Consider the following 18265-nt stretch of genomic DNA (forward strand, 5'->3'; position numbering starts at 1 on the left):
GATACCAGCGACATCTAATGAAGATTATCGGACTAACTACAGAAAACTGCAATCAGAAGGAAGGCGTATTTTGTGGGATTTGGCGTACACATATGACGACCAATCAGAGATAGTTTCGGATGAATAAAGGAATGATTGATTGCTAGAATCATCTCACGGTTTAAAAAGTTCAATGTCCCTTAACATAAACAAAAAAGACTCTTTGTTATGTGTGATGTCGGCAACGCTCGGCTATGCATTCCATAAATGCAAGAAAAGGTCCGGAAATCAGTTTTAGGGAAATAAACGACAGTATCTGATGACAGGTGACGCGAAGTAGAAAAGATGTACGGATACCTTGAAAGCTTAATCTTATACCAACGCATGGACAATTAGAACCATCTCACCACGTTCTAAGATCTTTTGTATGGTTGTAATTTATTTATCAAGGTTAGATCAAGTATTGAATTTGTTAATGTGGTATTTCTGTTCTGATAATATTTTTGGATGCCAGATTTGTTAATGATAAAGTTACAAATAATAATGGCAAACTAGTTTTCTGTAATGCCTCCTTCTGCCTCACAATAATAGAGTTCTTAATAACCTTATACGATTATAAGGATATTTAAGAACTCGTATGTTTCGTGTGTTGAAAAGAAATATTTTATAGACTGAACATTGAAATTATAATGTGTCATTTATTGTAAACCGAATAACTTGCTTACCTTTTTACGGCGAAATTTATCCTTTGTTAATACCTATCAGTGCAATTTGACTTCTAAAACGGGATTTTAAAAGGGTATTTATAGCCGCTGCTACGGTTCCATGCTAACTCAACACAGTGACTATTCAACACACCTTTAAAAAGTGATATAAAGTCATTAAAAATGATGATTTTTTTTAACCTAACCTAACCTACTTAACCCAGTTAATAAAGTTTTTGTTTCATCACTTTCCATGACTTTATATAACTTTTTAAAGATGTGATGAATTATCATTTTGATGATTTATCCGGTCACCGGTGACGATATCACAAGCGTCCAGTGACAGTGTACAACAGTATGTTATTTCAAATAATCTGCATAAGGGTAAGTATATAATATATGTTCCAAGCTGTTATTTATTAAATTATTTAAAAAAATAGTTTTTAACATAAAAAAATAATCTGCTCATCTCACTAGGGCATTCCTGTGTCAAAATGTGCAGCTTTACAATAACATCAGTTAAAAAAATACATATAAGTAAACTTAATATAGTAATAAAATAAAATTTAAGCCCACAAAATAAAAGTTAATGACACGGTTGTGTCGAGACCGGTAGCAAAAATAAACAAAGTCTTAGTAACAAATGTACGAAAGATAAAACAAAAATGATAACAAAAGAAACATTGGGCAGTACTTTCATATTAAGTCGGCAACAATAATGTTCTTCTGTAAACTAAAGTACTGGCTTATCAGACACAAGCATAGGGTAACCATACTAACAATTACAATATGGATAGTATGAATAATAAATTATGAGAAAGAAAATAACTAAACCATTATGTGGGCATAGTTACATTAAGTAATACCTCCCTAATTGATAACTCCCGTTTATTAAGTGATGATGTTTTTTTTTGCTGTAAATAGATGGTGCATAAGTGAGGAGATTGTGTAGGAAAGATAAAGATAACAAGTGGAGATTTGGTGGGAATGTGAAGAACGTACTTATTGGTTGTGAGGGAGTCTCCGCGTTCGTCTTGAGCTTCCCAAGGATTCTATTTTCAAGCACAAATATAGATCTGTTTTATACTCTACTGTTACTATAGTAGTCCCAGGCAGAGTTCGTATGTACATCATCATAAAGCATTTCAATGGGACGTATGTCGAATCTTGGTAGGTATAATGTAGATGGGTAATAGTAACCATTCTTCTAAAATTAGCGGAAATTTATAATAGTATCCTATTATTATATTTAATTAAATCTATTTGAATTTCATCTTTGTTTTCGGCAATGAATGAATGCAAATCTTGGAAGCAGAAATTATTCCACTTCCCGACATCCGATCGAGCTGAAACTCGGCAGATAGATTTGTTGTTGATGACAATGCATTATTTCAATCATGTACTTACACATAGTGGTCATGTACGCATTTCTCTAAAATCGGATTACATTACAGCAATGAATGTACGAAATAATTGTCGGTCCTACCCAATCGGCATTTGGCGAGGTTGGTAGGGTTGTTCCTGGGTTGGTAGGTTGGTTGGTTCCTGGGTTTATGGTGGTAAAAAAACATTGTTTTTACGCGTTTTTTTAAATGTTATTTATTTTTTGATTGACACTTTAAAATAATTTTTATATAAATTTTTTTTTGGTAATGTGAGCCTCACTGGGTGCTTAGGTTACTTATCAAAGACTCAGAATCAATTAATACCTACATCGGTAATTGAGATACACATAATTTAATTTGTATTTATTCATTCGTACATTAATTAACATGTGGAATAGAAAATTAAAAAATCTGAGTACTTCAAGAAATTGATGTATTTTATGTACATACTCGTATATAGTTTACTTGTTCAGCCGAAAATATTTGTTTGAAAAGCTAATTGGAAACATTAAAAATAGTATTATATTAAGGTTTTAGAATCAGTTATTTTTGTACATTCCTACTGTATTACAACGTTTATTATTAGTTTATCAAATATATATACTGTTTTATAACCCTATCTCAGCAATATACTCGTTTGACTCAGTTTACCGTAAAAAACTCTTAAGCAGAGAAAATACTCTTAAATTTAGAAGAAATCGCAATATTTAAATGAATTATATTACAATATTTGAACATGATTTTGCAATGTTACTTTTTTTGCTTTTCCACTCAAGCCATAATACCTCCATACAAAAATATCGTTTACCTATTTTTTTTTAATTTTTCAGTACCCACATTCTCGAAAAATTCTTAGTGGATTATTTTTTCGTCAAAGCCATAATAAATCGACAATTCAAAAAGGCAAAGCAATTTTTAAAAACCCTAAATCTACAAATCTCAGCTTATGGTATAAGTCCCTCTTGGAACCCTTTGAAATACATTGATGCATTACCCGTTGATCGTCGGCGACGCGATGCTCACAAAATATGCTTTTATCAATATATGGCTATAGTCCTGCTGCTGAGAGCTCCGCAGTGACCTCTCTTTCTGATACACGCGTTTATTATGAGAAGCTGGGGGGTTTTACGACGGAGCTATCAGCGGTACGCCTTTATACGGACTTTGCCACTCAGAATCGTGTCAGGGTAGGTGCGGGATATAGGGGCGAAGGGTGGGGAAGTATACCGAGATATTGCAAGTCTATATAGCCGAAAAATCCTCCCCCAGACCTTAGCGACACGTAAGTAAGCAGTTAGTATTTGGATCACGTTTTAAAAATTGATTTTACGACTCCTTTTATCCGTCCTTTCAATTTAGTTAGATTTTTTTAATAACTGATATAACAGTTGGAATGCTGACTTCGCTTAAAATGAAGATGTTTTTGATACTCGAATATTAGAGTGTTGAAATTTATTGAAAAATCTTTGGGTATGTATACTTGATAAAACAGTAATCAATTTGCATGCCGTTCACGAATGAATCGGTAGGTTTTCTGATAAACTTTTAGTAAAATACTAATGTATTGTAACGATGTCGGAATACGTGTTCACAAAAATTCATTTTCACAATTCGTCACTATACATTATTAAGACAAAGGCAGGTGATCAACCATTGTTCCGATATTATTACCAGTTCACTAAAAGTTTATCAGGACGCGGCCTGCAGTCCCGTTTTTAACCGTAATACCAATAATATGAGGAGATTTTTAATAAATCGGCAATACAAATTTTCTCCGTGTTTCCTATTTTCAATTTTATTTTTTTTTCGTGATTTTGGAAAAGATTTTCCGTCTCCTGATTTTGGAAAAGTGAATAGGCATGTTTTAAAGGGAAATAGGTGCCGGTCTGCACCTACCCTTGCTACTGATCAACTGTACGTACGAAGTTAGTACTCTTTATTTGCAGATATACATTTTTACAAACGAAATCTGCTACATTACGTTGAAGTGCGCATTGAAATTTCCCCTACAATTCGGAAAATCAGGAAAACCCGATGTAATTTTAATTTATGAAATTAAACTGATACATTGAATTGGAGTGCAGTTATACTTCTTTTGAATTTCGAATGAAATTGATTCGAAACTTTAATATTTAAATAATAATAACGGACACGAACATTTAAAAAAAATTAATATGTTGAACATAGAGCTTTCAGATTAGTGTTAAGACCGTCCCATACAAATGAAGAAGAAAACTAGAATTACCTTCCGTATAAATTTGAATGGAAACAAATGTGTCACTGACTTAGTACTTTTTGGCTTAAGATAATTTTGCTCTCGTTTTGTCTCGCTTAAAATTGCCATGAAATTGTATATTGCCATCCCATTTCACTTTCGTAATCATGGTGAAACAAATTTTGTATGGAAACATAGGTTTAAATTGAGCTTATATTTGTATCACGAAACACGAGCACAAGGCATTTCTATGGTGCCATACTTACGATCCTGCCGCTGAAAGTTCAGTTGCAACCTCGCTTTTACTATTCCTCTCTTTTATAATCACTATCACAGTTTACAAGAAAGAGAGAGAGAGGTGACAATGGACCCTTTCTGCGGCATGCCTTTATCTGTGTTTCGATGATAATAATTTATGATAATGCTTATCTATACCAAGTTTACACCTGTCAATTTAACGTCGATACAATCAGAGCGGTTACCAGCTACCCTTGCTCGAATAATTTATGATTGTTTTTGCCGATGATAACATTATCACATATGTATATATAAAAATGTTTGTTTGTTTGTTTGTTTGTTTGTCCCCTATAGACTAAAAACTACTGAACCGATTTCGCTGAAAACTTCAAAGTTTGTTTTTATTATTGCCAAGAGTGTTTAGAAGGTTGTTTGGATGGTAGAAAAAGTTGGGGACGCCCGGTAAAGACTTCGCATTATCTCTGCACTGGAATGAGATATGGAGACGAATAAAAGTCGATATATAATGTAATTTTTTAATAGTGGAAGTCGGAACGCCCGAGGAAGACATCGCACGATCAAGTTAAACAAAAACTTTTTATATTCTTTAGAATAATATTATTTCCACCTTAAAAATAGACCCAGTTTTCAGGTACACTAGAATTCACAATCTCAAAACTTTACTCCAAACCATTCATAACCCCGAGTAACACCGGGCACATGTCAGTTAGTGAGAAATAAATAATATAACTATGCGCCGTTTCGTCGAGTTTAGGTGATTCTATCGAGAGTTCTTCGAAATAATCGACGTGATTCAAACTAACAGATTCAAATGGAAGTGTCGCTGGTTGGGCTTGTCGTTTTTCAATATGAATCGATCTTACAAACAGGTATCGTGTTTGACTGGTAAAAAACTAAATATCTTAAGGGGAACAGTTGCGCGGCCTTTTTCATACAAAACTTATAGTTGGATTTGCGGCCAAAATACCCGACCAAATTAAAAAATTATCTTTTTAGTCAAAGGGTGTAGCAAAAATCTAGTAAAAATCTACGTCGAAACACAAATTTACAAATTATACAATCATATACAAATTTTAAATTCCGACAAAAAACGTATTTTTTGCGATGTTTTATTTTTTAATTTATCTATGTAATTAAATAGCAGGTTGGTATTTTTTTTTAATAATTCTCATTAACTCACAAAAATTTGTCAAAGTTGCCTCTAAAATCGTGAAAGTTGAATTCTTTAATGGCCTATATTGTCCAATTTAAAACACAAACAAATAAAGCAACAGATTTCTGTACTGGGTGTTCGGTCGAGTATTTTGGCCTAAAAATCCGATTTTAAGTTTTGTATGAAGATGAACGGGAAGACTCGCGCTCATTTTAATAATATTCATTAACCTATAATTAGTTCAAACGAATCAATCAATTCATATCAAACATATGAAATATCAAACTTCATACCGGTACTGAAAAATACAAGTAGGTACCTACCTAGAAGGTATCTAACGGATAAACTTTTATGATTCACGTGAAAACTCTCGGAGCCGCTGAAAGAAAATTTGAAAGTGAGGAAAAATGTAAAACTCCGTTACACTCCACTTGATGCTAATTGAGTAATTACGTAATACGTTAATTAAAACTTGTTTTCTTCGTGGATGTTTATGAAAACGAATAAGCAATATTCCATCAGATGGTAATTAGAAAATTAATTAAAAGAGAATTATAAATCAAAAATCCTTTTTTGGTTAACAAATGTATATTTATTTGGTAGACACTTTTGATAAATTATACATAATATGTAAATGAAATCCTCAGCACGGGAGATCCCAGAGAGGATATCATTATATCTGTGTGTTACAAAAAAATATATAATAAAACACTAATATTATAAACACTAACTTATTATTATTTTACATGTCAGATTGTTGCCATAGATATCATGTCTCCGCGATCACTGTACGAGTCGGTTTTGCGTGCGAGCCCACATACAATTTAATATTGAATGTCACTTTTTCTCATCACAATTCCTTTTTTTGGTTAATAAATGTATATTTATTAACCAAATACATCTTGACAGGATTCACTTTTGATAGGAGCCAATGAAAGTGGGAAACTCACTGTGGGAAGGGAAGAACTTACAATACATAGGTGGAAGTTAATAGGTACAAATTTACATTGTTATTTTGATATCAAAATTATAAGTTCCACATGCGGAACAGTATAAAAATATAATATTTTTACAAATGAAACGCTTACTTTACTTTCACCAGAAATTCCTTAGCTTACCTATTTGGTGTAAAAAATGCATTTCGGTAAAAATAAAAACATGTCACCGGAAACCAAAATTAATCAACATCTTATACTCCAAATTAAATTTGCTAAATTCAAGTTTTTCGACTGCGCATATATGTATAGCATATACCTACATATATATGTAGATATATAAAATTATTTAAACTGACACTGTACAATTATGTTCTGTAGAAAACTTATACCAAAAATCTAATTTTATTTGTGTATTTCAGTAGTACCTTCTCCAATCCGTTAAGCATTTTCCTTGGTGTCGTAATTTTGTTCGGGATAAAACTCCTTTTGTGTTATGCTTTCCCATATTTAACTGAAACGTACGTATACGTACGAAAAAATGTTTATAGCTTCATCACTTTGTGTAATATCTTATACTAGGGCAGAACCCGTGAATTCTCGAAAAATCAGCTTGCAATTTAAAGTAAAGCATTTTTGATTCAAATATTATAATAATTAATAATAATAATTGGATAATTTGTATAGCGCCGTTTTTGTGAAAAATCACCTCAAGGGCGCACCTCATTATATCAGCTATAGGTAAGTATTTATGGCATGTGTGAATTCTTCACAATCACTTCCAATTTTTCAGTGCCCAAAAATTGGCATGACTGAAAGCCAAATAATGTAAATATTTTTACATAAAGAAAATATGTACATTATTTATAATAATTATATTTGAAATACTTTTTATATGAAAAAAAAGTTCAAATTTATAATCATTTTTAGGCGTGACAATTACAAATAACAATCACACATAACAGCAAAACTTTTTACTGAAAATAATATTTAAGGTAATATTTAACTATTGAAATAAAGAAACTTAAGAATTTAAAAGTTTCTACAAAATAAACTGTTTTCATATTTTTTTATCAATGTCCAATTTTCTCTGAAATTTGACCACTGTGCACATTTAAAGTTCAAATCATTTCTAAAAAATAATCTATTCTTTTGTATTTGTGAAACATACAAAAAACCTTTAATTAACTGTGGAAGAAGTAAAATTATAAAAAACAGAATTTCACTAATAGATTTTATCTGATGAAATCTGAATGGAAATGGAATCTAGATGTATAACCTTCAATTTTGTAGGTATTTCACTCATTTCCCACCCCGCAACTTATTTAAGGGATGCTTGAGATGCGACCTTGATAATTTGATTGCCTTGGCCGCGAAGTTGACGGGATGAGAATTTGATCGATATCATAATATGTAAACGGCTTCTGTGCTGAACTAGAGTCGATAATTTTAATCCCTCTTTCAAGTATAATGAAAAGTTTTTAGTAAAAATTCTATAAAGTAAGAACATTTAATTCTTTGTAGCACTCAGAAGGTAAAAGGAAAAAACCCTCATTTATGAAATGTTAAGGGAAATTAAATCAACGTCCGGGCCTAAGATTGATATAAAAGTGTAGGATTTATGAAGCTGGAAGTATTTATGAAATTAATATTTTTCTGCGGGAAATTTACCTTCCAAGTATTAGTAAACTTGAAAAGTACGACATCTTTCAAGCATCTTTCAAACATTTAAACAAAACAAATTAACATTGCAAATAAAGAATTATTAATTACTAAAATTATTTTGGTGCCTACTTTATCGCGTGTGTGATGGGATTTAATACTTATCAGTTCCAATTTATAAAATTAAATTTTTTCAGGCTTAGCTACTTGAGTGGCAAAATGAACTGAACGGAAAACCCTTAAACTTTTTATCCTTGGAAAACAGCAAAAATTATTTGAAAAATCTTATGTTTTTCACAAAAATAATATGTAATAATGAAATAAAAATAATAGGCAATAACAGAAAAATATTTTTTCCGGAAGAGTTATAAAACGTATGATTATTTTGTAAGGTTTGTTTTAAAAATAGTAAAGAATTAAAAACTTGCTGGCACAATATATACAAACATACATTAAAAACACACACACATAATTTATTGATCATTGGTTTGTTTCTCTGCAACAATATGCAATCTAGTTATATGTTTTTAATCCAAACAAATTTGTGGACTAATGGTAAATATGTTGTAGTTATATCACAATTCAATAATATAATTGATTAAAACAATTTTTCAACATCCATAAATCATGGACCCTGAATTTTTTTGTTGTTATTGTTAATGTAATAAATATCAAAATAAAAAATTTAAGGTTGTTCCATTCTATGTTTTTCACAGTTGTTAATTACTTGTAATTTTCACCGGCTGACATTCTTTATGTTAGGCCCCTAAAAATCTAAAGAGAAAATTTGATTTCTCCAACATTTGCGCAGCTTTGCTATAATTATTTCTGGGAATTCTTTCACCTTCTCAAATAATTTTAAAAGCAGCGTTTTCCAAATGGAATTTTTGCCTAATTATTTTTTTTTCTACAGTCTAGATATCAGTAGGTACTATGCAATATCCAAAATTAATATCGGCTAAAGATTAGTCGAAGGTCACAAGTTCTTAACCCAGTAACTTTTAATTGAGGCGTGGACAGATTTCACAATGGTGCTTATTATCATAATATTTTTTCGTAAAACGGTGTTAAATTTATTTATTTAATCAATTTTTAAAATATTTTCTAACATAAGTCTAAGTCGTTATAATTTGACCGTTTAAGTAATGTATTTGCTGTGCCAAAAACCTTGTAAATGCGTTATAAAACCTGAAAATATATCGATATTTTGATAAACTGCCTTTAGGAAGTACGTGGCTCTCCCCACTGGTGAGTTCATTAACAAATTGGTGCGGCTGGCTCTACAGTAAAGGGGGGTTATGGTGACATCCTCGAGAGTGAAACTCAGGTCAAAATAAATTTATTTGAGCAAGAATCTTAGATTAAATGTTAGATATGTAACCGTTTAGTTAAAGATGGAAATATTTAATCAGAGAAATACCTGTACTTGTCTCTAAGGATTGGTAATTTGTCATGCCCAAGACATATATAGATGGGTATAGTCAGGAGTAATATCCGTAGAAAACAAAAATATATATCTGAAAATGGTCTTGTGTACGCCACAATATTCCTACAACGATGCAAAATACATTCTGTTTAAAACGTAGTTACAGCTTAGGCCGAGAAATATCGACCGTGCTAATTATAATTAAACGCTTCATTTATTTACAATCGTGTTAACCATTGTTAACTGTCACTTTTCTCTTATGCTGTTGCTTCTATTGAACCTCTGCTATTGCTCTTGTTATACTGTTTATAGATATTGTAACCTTTGCTAGTGCTAACACTAATCAACCATTCTTTAATTGAATGAATATTACTAATTTCTTTGACATTGCACAGTTATTGATTCCATTATCAATACTAAAAACGTAATATTTCAAAAACTGTATAGCTGAAAATAGATTCACGTGATCCAGGTAATATTCGAATTACGAAGGAAACAGTTTCTGAAATAGAAGCCTTTTAAACAATTAACGTTTGGAAGGAAGGATAGGGAAACAATTATATAATGAATTTAAACATAGATAAATCTACAAGAATGAATGTTTTATAAATTGAAAAGAAAGCCGAATTACTTGCGATAGTGGAATATTTAAGAAACGAATATCATGGCTTACCAGAAATATTTGTATATGCCTAATATTTTATCTCCATTTTTATAATTTTTGATATACAATGTAAATATTGATTTTCTGCTTATAATAAGAATAATTTTTCTAAACACCATTCTAATAAGAATAATTTATCTCATTTAACACATTTCTAATGAGAATGGCTCTGCACGTAAGAGGTATTTTCTAATTTTAAATGTTACTTAATGACTTGCGTCATATTAATTTCTTCATTTTTTTAATTTTGAATGTTTGAGATTGAGGATCCAACACAACAATATGAATATTTTTTTTTTTTTTTAATTTTTTTTATTTATTTTATAAAATACAGTATAATGTTTAAATTTACATAGTAAGAACATATTTCAATAAAAATTAACATGTTTACCTTTACAAGAGTCTAAAACTCGTGTGTAAAGATAATACATAATAAATACATATTCTTTAAAAATAACACACATTTAAAAATGTTGTTTTATGCAAAAACCACCTGAAATCATCTTTTACGATATTTTAGAAATCGGAGATTTGAATAACCAGTTGCCCTAGTTTATGTTTCTATTATTTTCCCCATATTTATATTTAATTTTCACGGTATGATGTGTCACACCACTGACTTTGGATAGTAAAGATGTTTTTGTAATGAATCAAAAAATAAAACATGTATTTTGTCATCAATATGACCCAGAGACGAAACAGATCAGAATTACGGAATTAGTGTCTATAACTTTTTCTTCTTTTTTCGTCATTTTCCTATCTTACTACGTACTACCTAAAGATATTAGAAGAACGAGATGTGCTATGAGCAGTTCATACTGTGTGGAATTGTTTTGCCGAGTGTCGCCGGTTTTGTTCACCAATACTACTGCAAACCTTCGCTTACGCTAAGGTATCCGCACTAATACATAGAACAGATTTCTGTACGTACACGTCCCGATACCGTTCAAAGTACCCTAATTAGGTAGTACTCCGGCTACGGTCCGGCGGCCAACATAGCATATCTCGTTCTTCTAATATCTTTGGTACTACCCCACATCTTGTCTCTTGGTGTTTGTATCAAATATAAAAAAAATACCCAATTCAATGACAATAATTAATCAATTTGGTTGGTTTCATTTCATACCAAACCACACAACAATAAAAGATTTACTTTAAAAAAAACTCTCCGATGACAAAAAAATGCTGTTGAAACTAGTCGGGTACTTCTATAAATAAAATAAAAAAGTGTTTATATTTATTCCAGGTATCAGAAAATTACTAACCTCGGAAAGCGAAATTGATTTTTGCTAACAAAGAAAAGCATTTCGAACTAAATGTTTATTTACTTTTTCTCAAAATTATATTTGCTTTCGCACGCATTGTTCGTTCAGTCCACGGCAGAGTGGAAAGATTGTTCGTGGGTGGGTGACATTACTCCACTGGAGGTGGAGTTGTGATAGAGAGGTGAGGCCGGGCGGACCATAAACCCTTCACCCGGTGGACCCGCAGTAAACACCGCCGGACATGTGCCCTGTACACCTAAACCCTACGTCTATGCATTGCCGTCGCCTTGTAAATGTTCGATAAACCTTCACACAACCTTCAAGGGTGCTATTCAATTTGTGGGTGAAAATTGAGACGTCATTGTCCATATGCTCATACCTCCATGTTTGGAGAGTGGATGTTTATATACGCCGTATACTTTTTTCATATATATATTTTTTCAATATCCAAGGAACAGTGTTAAGTGTATTGTTAGAACTAGAGCTAATAAAATTTTATAAATTAGTTTGGTTTATTTTACTCGGGTAAATGCACATTCGATTAGTTGCTTGAAAGGCTAAGGCTCGTTATATTTCTTAACTAGATCTGAATAGCACAGGAACCTACCTTCCAACCCCCCTTCCTTTGCTCCATCAACACCTGGAAGTATTCGAAGTAGGGTACAGTAGAGTAATGACGAGCACCAAGGAAAAGGCGTAAAAAACATTAAAAAAAAACATTTAAAAAAAAAACTCAATTTTGTCACTTGAGCACGAGTCGTTTTTAGGACTCGTTCTTGAGTTCAAGAGATCGGCTGTGAAACGATTTGCCGGCCTTTGTGTTTCATTCCTCCTAAAACATGGGTCTCTTCAAGACTCATGCTCACTCCTTTCTTTCCTCAAAAAGACCTTCCACACAGCATCCTCAGAGATGAAATAAGCCCCGAGAAAAAATATTTTCCTCAGGGCCTCCTGCGTCGAGTTAATGTAAAAAATAACAACAACAAAAAATCCCCCAAGTGAACATCGTTGTGCAATAAACGAACAATGCACGTCATTATTTTCATATAAATAAATCACTATCAAAAATGTTACACGCATCGATAAATTGAACATGTCGATGATTACACTTGTCAAATTAGTGGTCACGAATACCAATTCTGATCATAAAATTCGCTGTGATAAGCCTGTCACGGTAATATTTTTACAACTTAGCTTAAAGCACAGATAGGGACTAACTGACGGATAGCTATCGCTTACATAAGTGCATAAACTACACATTTAAATCTCCTTTATAAAGTATATTTTATTTTAACCATATTTTAACCGTCAATAAAAGTAAAATATATCGGAAAATTTGACAGCCTATTTGTTCGCTCTTTTAAGCAATAACTAATGGGGTCGCCGAGAAACTTTAAGGAGTATACTATTGGAGATTGCTGATAGGAAGAGGTCCTTCCTTCCCTGTGTGGATGTATCGTCGGCAAGAACGGAGGGAGGACAGAAGTTGAGCGGAGAATGCAAATCACCACATTTCAAATAGAACCCTTTGTTAACTTTTAAGGAACGGTTCTCGAGAAAATCAATCACACTCTAGTATCGGATAATTTACGCTGCCATATCGGATTTTAGTTTTAGTGTTAAGGCTTTTGAGTAAATATGAGTGATGGTTCCATGATAACTCAACACAGTGACAATTCAACACACTTTTAAAAAGTGATATAAAGTCATTAGAAACGATGAAATTTTTTTTTTAACCTAACCTACTTGACCCAGTTAATAAAGTTGTTGTTTCATCACTTTCCATGACTTTATATAACTTTTTAAAGATGTGATGAATTATCATTGTGATGATTTATCCGGTCATATCTTTTTATATAGACACTGATCTGAAAAATTATTTTGCAAATATATAATAAATATAAAGAATAAGCAACGAATTTCAATATTAATATTTTTTGTTTTATCCAACTATTAAATAATCGTTATCTATGGATCTATTTATCTAACTGTTAATTCTATATCTATGGATCTATTTATCTGACTGTTAATTATATATCTATGGATCTATTTATCTAACTTTTAATTCTATATCTATGGATCTATTTATCTAACTGTTTATTCTATATCTATGGATCTATTTATCTAACTGTTAATTTACCATCATCATTATTATACCTAAATTATGTACCGTTCAATAGATTATAGAAAACCGATAAACTACAAAGGTCGTATAGAAGGCTTTTAATTTTAAACAAGAAAAAAAATGAAATGTACATTTTCCCTTCAGGTCTATTACCACAAATAAAAAGCTTCCTTATTTATTATTTACCTTATAATTTTCTTGAATTATTCAAAAGAGATATTATAGAGCTCTTTGTACCGTTGCGCGTCGCATCGTCTAATTAAATAATAATATGGAATTATCGTATCACTTCGACCCGCCCCGCCCGCCTGGAACGTTTAGGAAAATGAAATAAAAACACCATGTTCATAATTTCATCAAAGCGTCACCATTTTGGTCGCCATGTTAATGTTGGCTTGCCGCCCTTCCCCACACCTCCTTTCTTAAAGGATTCTAGAAGGTAGTGGATGCACTTATCCACACCTAGTTCTTCTCGGCACAGGATACCATATTGAAGAGGACTGAGATAACAAACTAAACTACCATATTGAGGAGGACTAATACAAACCTTTCCCTTTTTACTAACTAATTCAACTACCCTATTGGGAAGAACTAAGACTAACCATACTTTTTAACTAAACTACTCTGTTGAGGAGGACTAAGTCAATCCTTACTTTTTAACTAACTAATTAAACTACCCTATTGGAGAGGACTAAGACAAACAATGCTTTTTAACTAAACTACTCTGTTGAGGAGGACTAAGTCAAACCTTACTTTTTAACTAACTAATTAAACTACCCTATTGGGGAGGACTAAGACAAACCTTACTTTCAACTAACTAACTAACAATCACACCGTTTCCCAGTAGGGGCAGGCAGCGAGGACGGATCACCAAACAATTCAGTCTTGGCACAAAAATACTACTACTATGATTCTAACTCTCGACATGACTCAAGTATTTGGTTCACTTGATCGTGCCATGTCTTCTTCGGGCATCCCCGACTTCATCTACCATTCACATTCGCATCATATATTCTCCTCACACTCTTTGCTTCGTCCACTTGCTCTTCATGCCCAAACTATCTAAGCATCCCTTTCTTATTATTACTCATTACGCTTACATTAGCCTTACATTTTTTTTAATAAACTATCAAATTTCTCACACGATCATACCTGATTTTACCGTGCATACGCCTCAGGGACCTCATTTCTACAGGGATGGTAATCAGTCTACTTTCATCCTTCCAATGTCAAAAATTCTTAAATTTACGAAGTGTAGGTGAAGGTCAACTTTACCTGTTATAATTTATGGTTTAGGAATATGCCACACATCAGGAATAGAGTAGCAATACGAGAAAACGCAACAGTCAAACGTTTTTATTTCAATATCCACTATCATGCTGTCTCATTCAATTCGGTTTGTCTCTTTCATACATTTGGACATACGTTTCCTTACAATTGACGTAAGAAGTAATATGAAGTAAGATAATTTTTACCCTACTTCCGCTTTGACTTTTCTTCGTGAAAACGAGTACATTGTGCTGAAAATGAATGATTAAAACTTCATATAGATTCATTTTATGGAATCGACATTGACAGCTATCCATCTAAATAAACAAAAATGTTAATATTCGTTTGTTCAAAATCTTAAATCTCAAAAATTTCTTCACCGATTGCTTTGCAATTTTGACAAAACGTCGCATTTGAATACGCGTGTGTTTTTATATTATTTAGATGTCACCTGTGGAAAGTGAAAATATGCTTTAAAAAAAAAAACAGCGCCATTTGTTGGACGCAAAAGCAACACGCGCTATTGTTTCTCTAACTGCACAGAGCGACTAAGCCAAAGCAATTTGTGGCAGGGTAGAGCTAGTTTAAAATAAGATTTATTTGTGAAACCAAGAAATAAATCAATTTTTTCCTTAGTAATTAATCTAACATTTTCAAAGTTCGAATCTCTTTCTTAAAGGTCCAATCAGATTCATTGGCATCTCGGGGTCAAGGTTTTATGCAAATTGACGACAGTTTTCTTTATAATCTTTGTTAATTTTCGACCCAACGTTCTTTAGAAGTCTTGAACACCTATAGGAAGCTGCTACTTCCCATCAGTTTCTAATGCGAAATTTATCTCCATACCTCCAGCAACCATACAGACAGAGGAAATATCGATTAGTTTTTTTTACATTTTTTATGCGTTCATTTTTATGTAACATTTTATTGTTGTATCGAAACTTAAATATCTTCACTGTGCAGGCTTTACTATGGGAAAAAAATATTAATTTAGCATAAATCTGACTCTGAATATAAAACTAAATTGGAACATGAATCCAACACTAGGTTGACAAAGAATGAAGGGATGCTTGTTCCAAAATATAAATACGGACAGCAAACCCTAAAATATAACGTGCCTAAAATGTTTAACATGTTGCCAAGTAACATAATTTTTTTTAAATTATATTTTAATATGCTGAAAACATGTCTCATAAGTAGAATACTAGTCATCAAACAAGAGTTGTTATTCATTAGCATGTAGATAGTTTTATTTTAGATTATGTGTGCCAATAATAATAATCTGGATATCTTATAAATACTCGTACTAACAATATTGTGTGTATTTATAATTATTAATAATATAATGTATACAAATTTACATTGTAATTGAACAAGTACATACTGTTAATAAATTGCTTAGTTGTAGTTTAACGGGATAATACTTTAAAGAACAATAAAAATGTCAGGATTAAAAACCAACAGCGTCTTCCGTGGAATTATGCCTCCCCAACCTCCCCCACCGGATGAACGTGATATTATATTACATACAGATATAATATACCTACATACTTAAATAATACGGCGGCTTATTTTATGACCGGGCAGACTCCCAAATGGCAAACAACCTCCACCCATTCCCAATTTCCACCCACTAATATTGACGTTTTACCAAAAACCTGCAATCATTTGATTTGTACACTACTTTAACTTAAAAGATACTTTTGAATTAATTTGACAAGTTTATCCAATAATAAAGTGAGTTTGTAAAGCCGCCTTCAAGCGAAAGATTTAGCATGGGAAGTTTATCATACGTATACAAATTAAGGAACCAATATTTGATTGAATTGACTTTAGCCTTGTTTTGTAATGTAAAATGAAATTTCGAAATTCTTACGCGGTTGTCCTTCTGGCTGAGTCTTCCATCATTGCAACATTTGTTACTTCCCATGATGATAATATTAGGAATTCCAATACATATTTGTCTCTTTTCAAATAAACACAGTAAAATTTTCAACCGGGACTCAGCAATTGTGTTTTATTTCGCTTTATAATGCAAAATCATTGATTTCCAATAAAATATTGTAATTTATGGAACATTACTTAGAAATCATACATAATTATATTTTTTCCATGAGAACTAATTTTGTTCATATAGCCATACCATCATCGTATCTGCAATGCAACTAAATAAAATCTTAAGATGTTACGGAAATCATGGATTCCATCATAAACTTATCAACTTATATTAACGTTATCTAATTATCTTGGGCTATTTGTCATTGTGGGATAATCAATCTTGAGGTTGACCTGGGAGAACAGATTAAAACAAATAGGTGACATAGTATAAATAGTAATGCAGTAGGTACTCGGTCTAATAAATGTTATAACTTATATCGGAGTCTAACTGAAGTCTATACAGGGTGTATCGGCACGTACCCGACAAACTTTAACCAGCTATTCCTTAGCATATTTGGAGTAAAAAATCTTACGTGCACTTTGCTGTCCGGTAACGTTTTTTTTTAATAAAAAATTTACTATTCATATTTTCACCACATGTCACCACTGTTTTATCCTTTGTCAGAGTTTGAAAACCCATCTGGCAAATATTTTATTCGAATTCCGTTGAATAATGCACGTGTGTACCTATATTGGCGCACACTTACAATCACAACGAAATGGCACGGCACCATTCGTCTCATTTTTAACTATTATTATTTAGTGTGTGCGAAAGAGCGAAGACGCTTTTTGACATACTTGCTTATAACAGCTGTTGAACACGAAACGCAATACCAATGACAGTGATGTAGTGTGGAAATTTTAAATTTTTTTGTTTTTAATTGAAAAAAAATGCTACCGGACAGCAAAGTGCCCATAACATTTTTACTCCAAATGTGCTAAGGAATAGCTGGTTAAAGTTTGTCGGGTTAATGCCGATACACCCTGTATGTTCATCAACTTTTTCTTCAGGGCATAATCAGGCGCGGTAGTCGATCTTTGTGTACCGACAAACCGATCGCCATGCACTGCACATTCTCGATAGGACTGCCAGTTGACGGGTGGGATACTCTCGGGTAAAATTTGTATACGTTCAAATTGGTATATTTCAAATGCTTATTATATCCAGTAGAAGGTAGTTTTCAGGTGCGATTTGCTTCTGTCATTTCTATTGTTTTTCAGTTCGTGTTATATGTTTTTTAATGCATTTTGTATCTTTTATCTCGACAGTTAAAAACTATGTAGTTT

This window comes from Hesperophylax consimilis, chromosome 1, assembly GCF_061612785.1.
Source record: "Hesperophylax consimilis isolate HC1 chromosome 1, BYU_Hcon_1.0, whole genome shotgun sequence".
NCBI classification, from domain to species: Eukaryota; Metazoa; Arthropoda; class Insecta; order Trichoptera; family Limnephilidae; genus Hesperophylax; species Hesperophylax consimilis.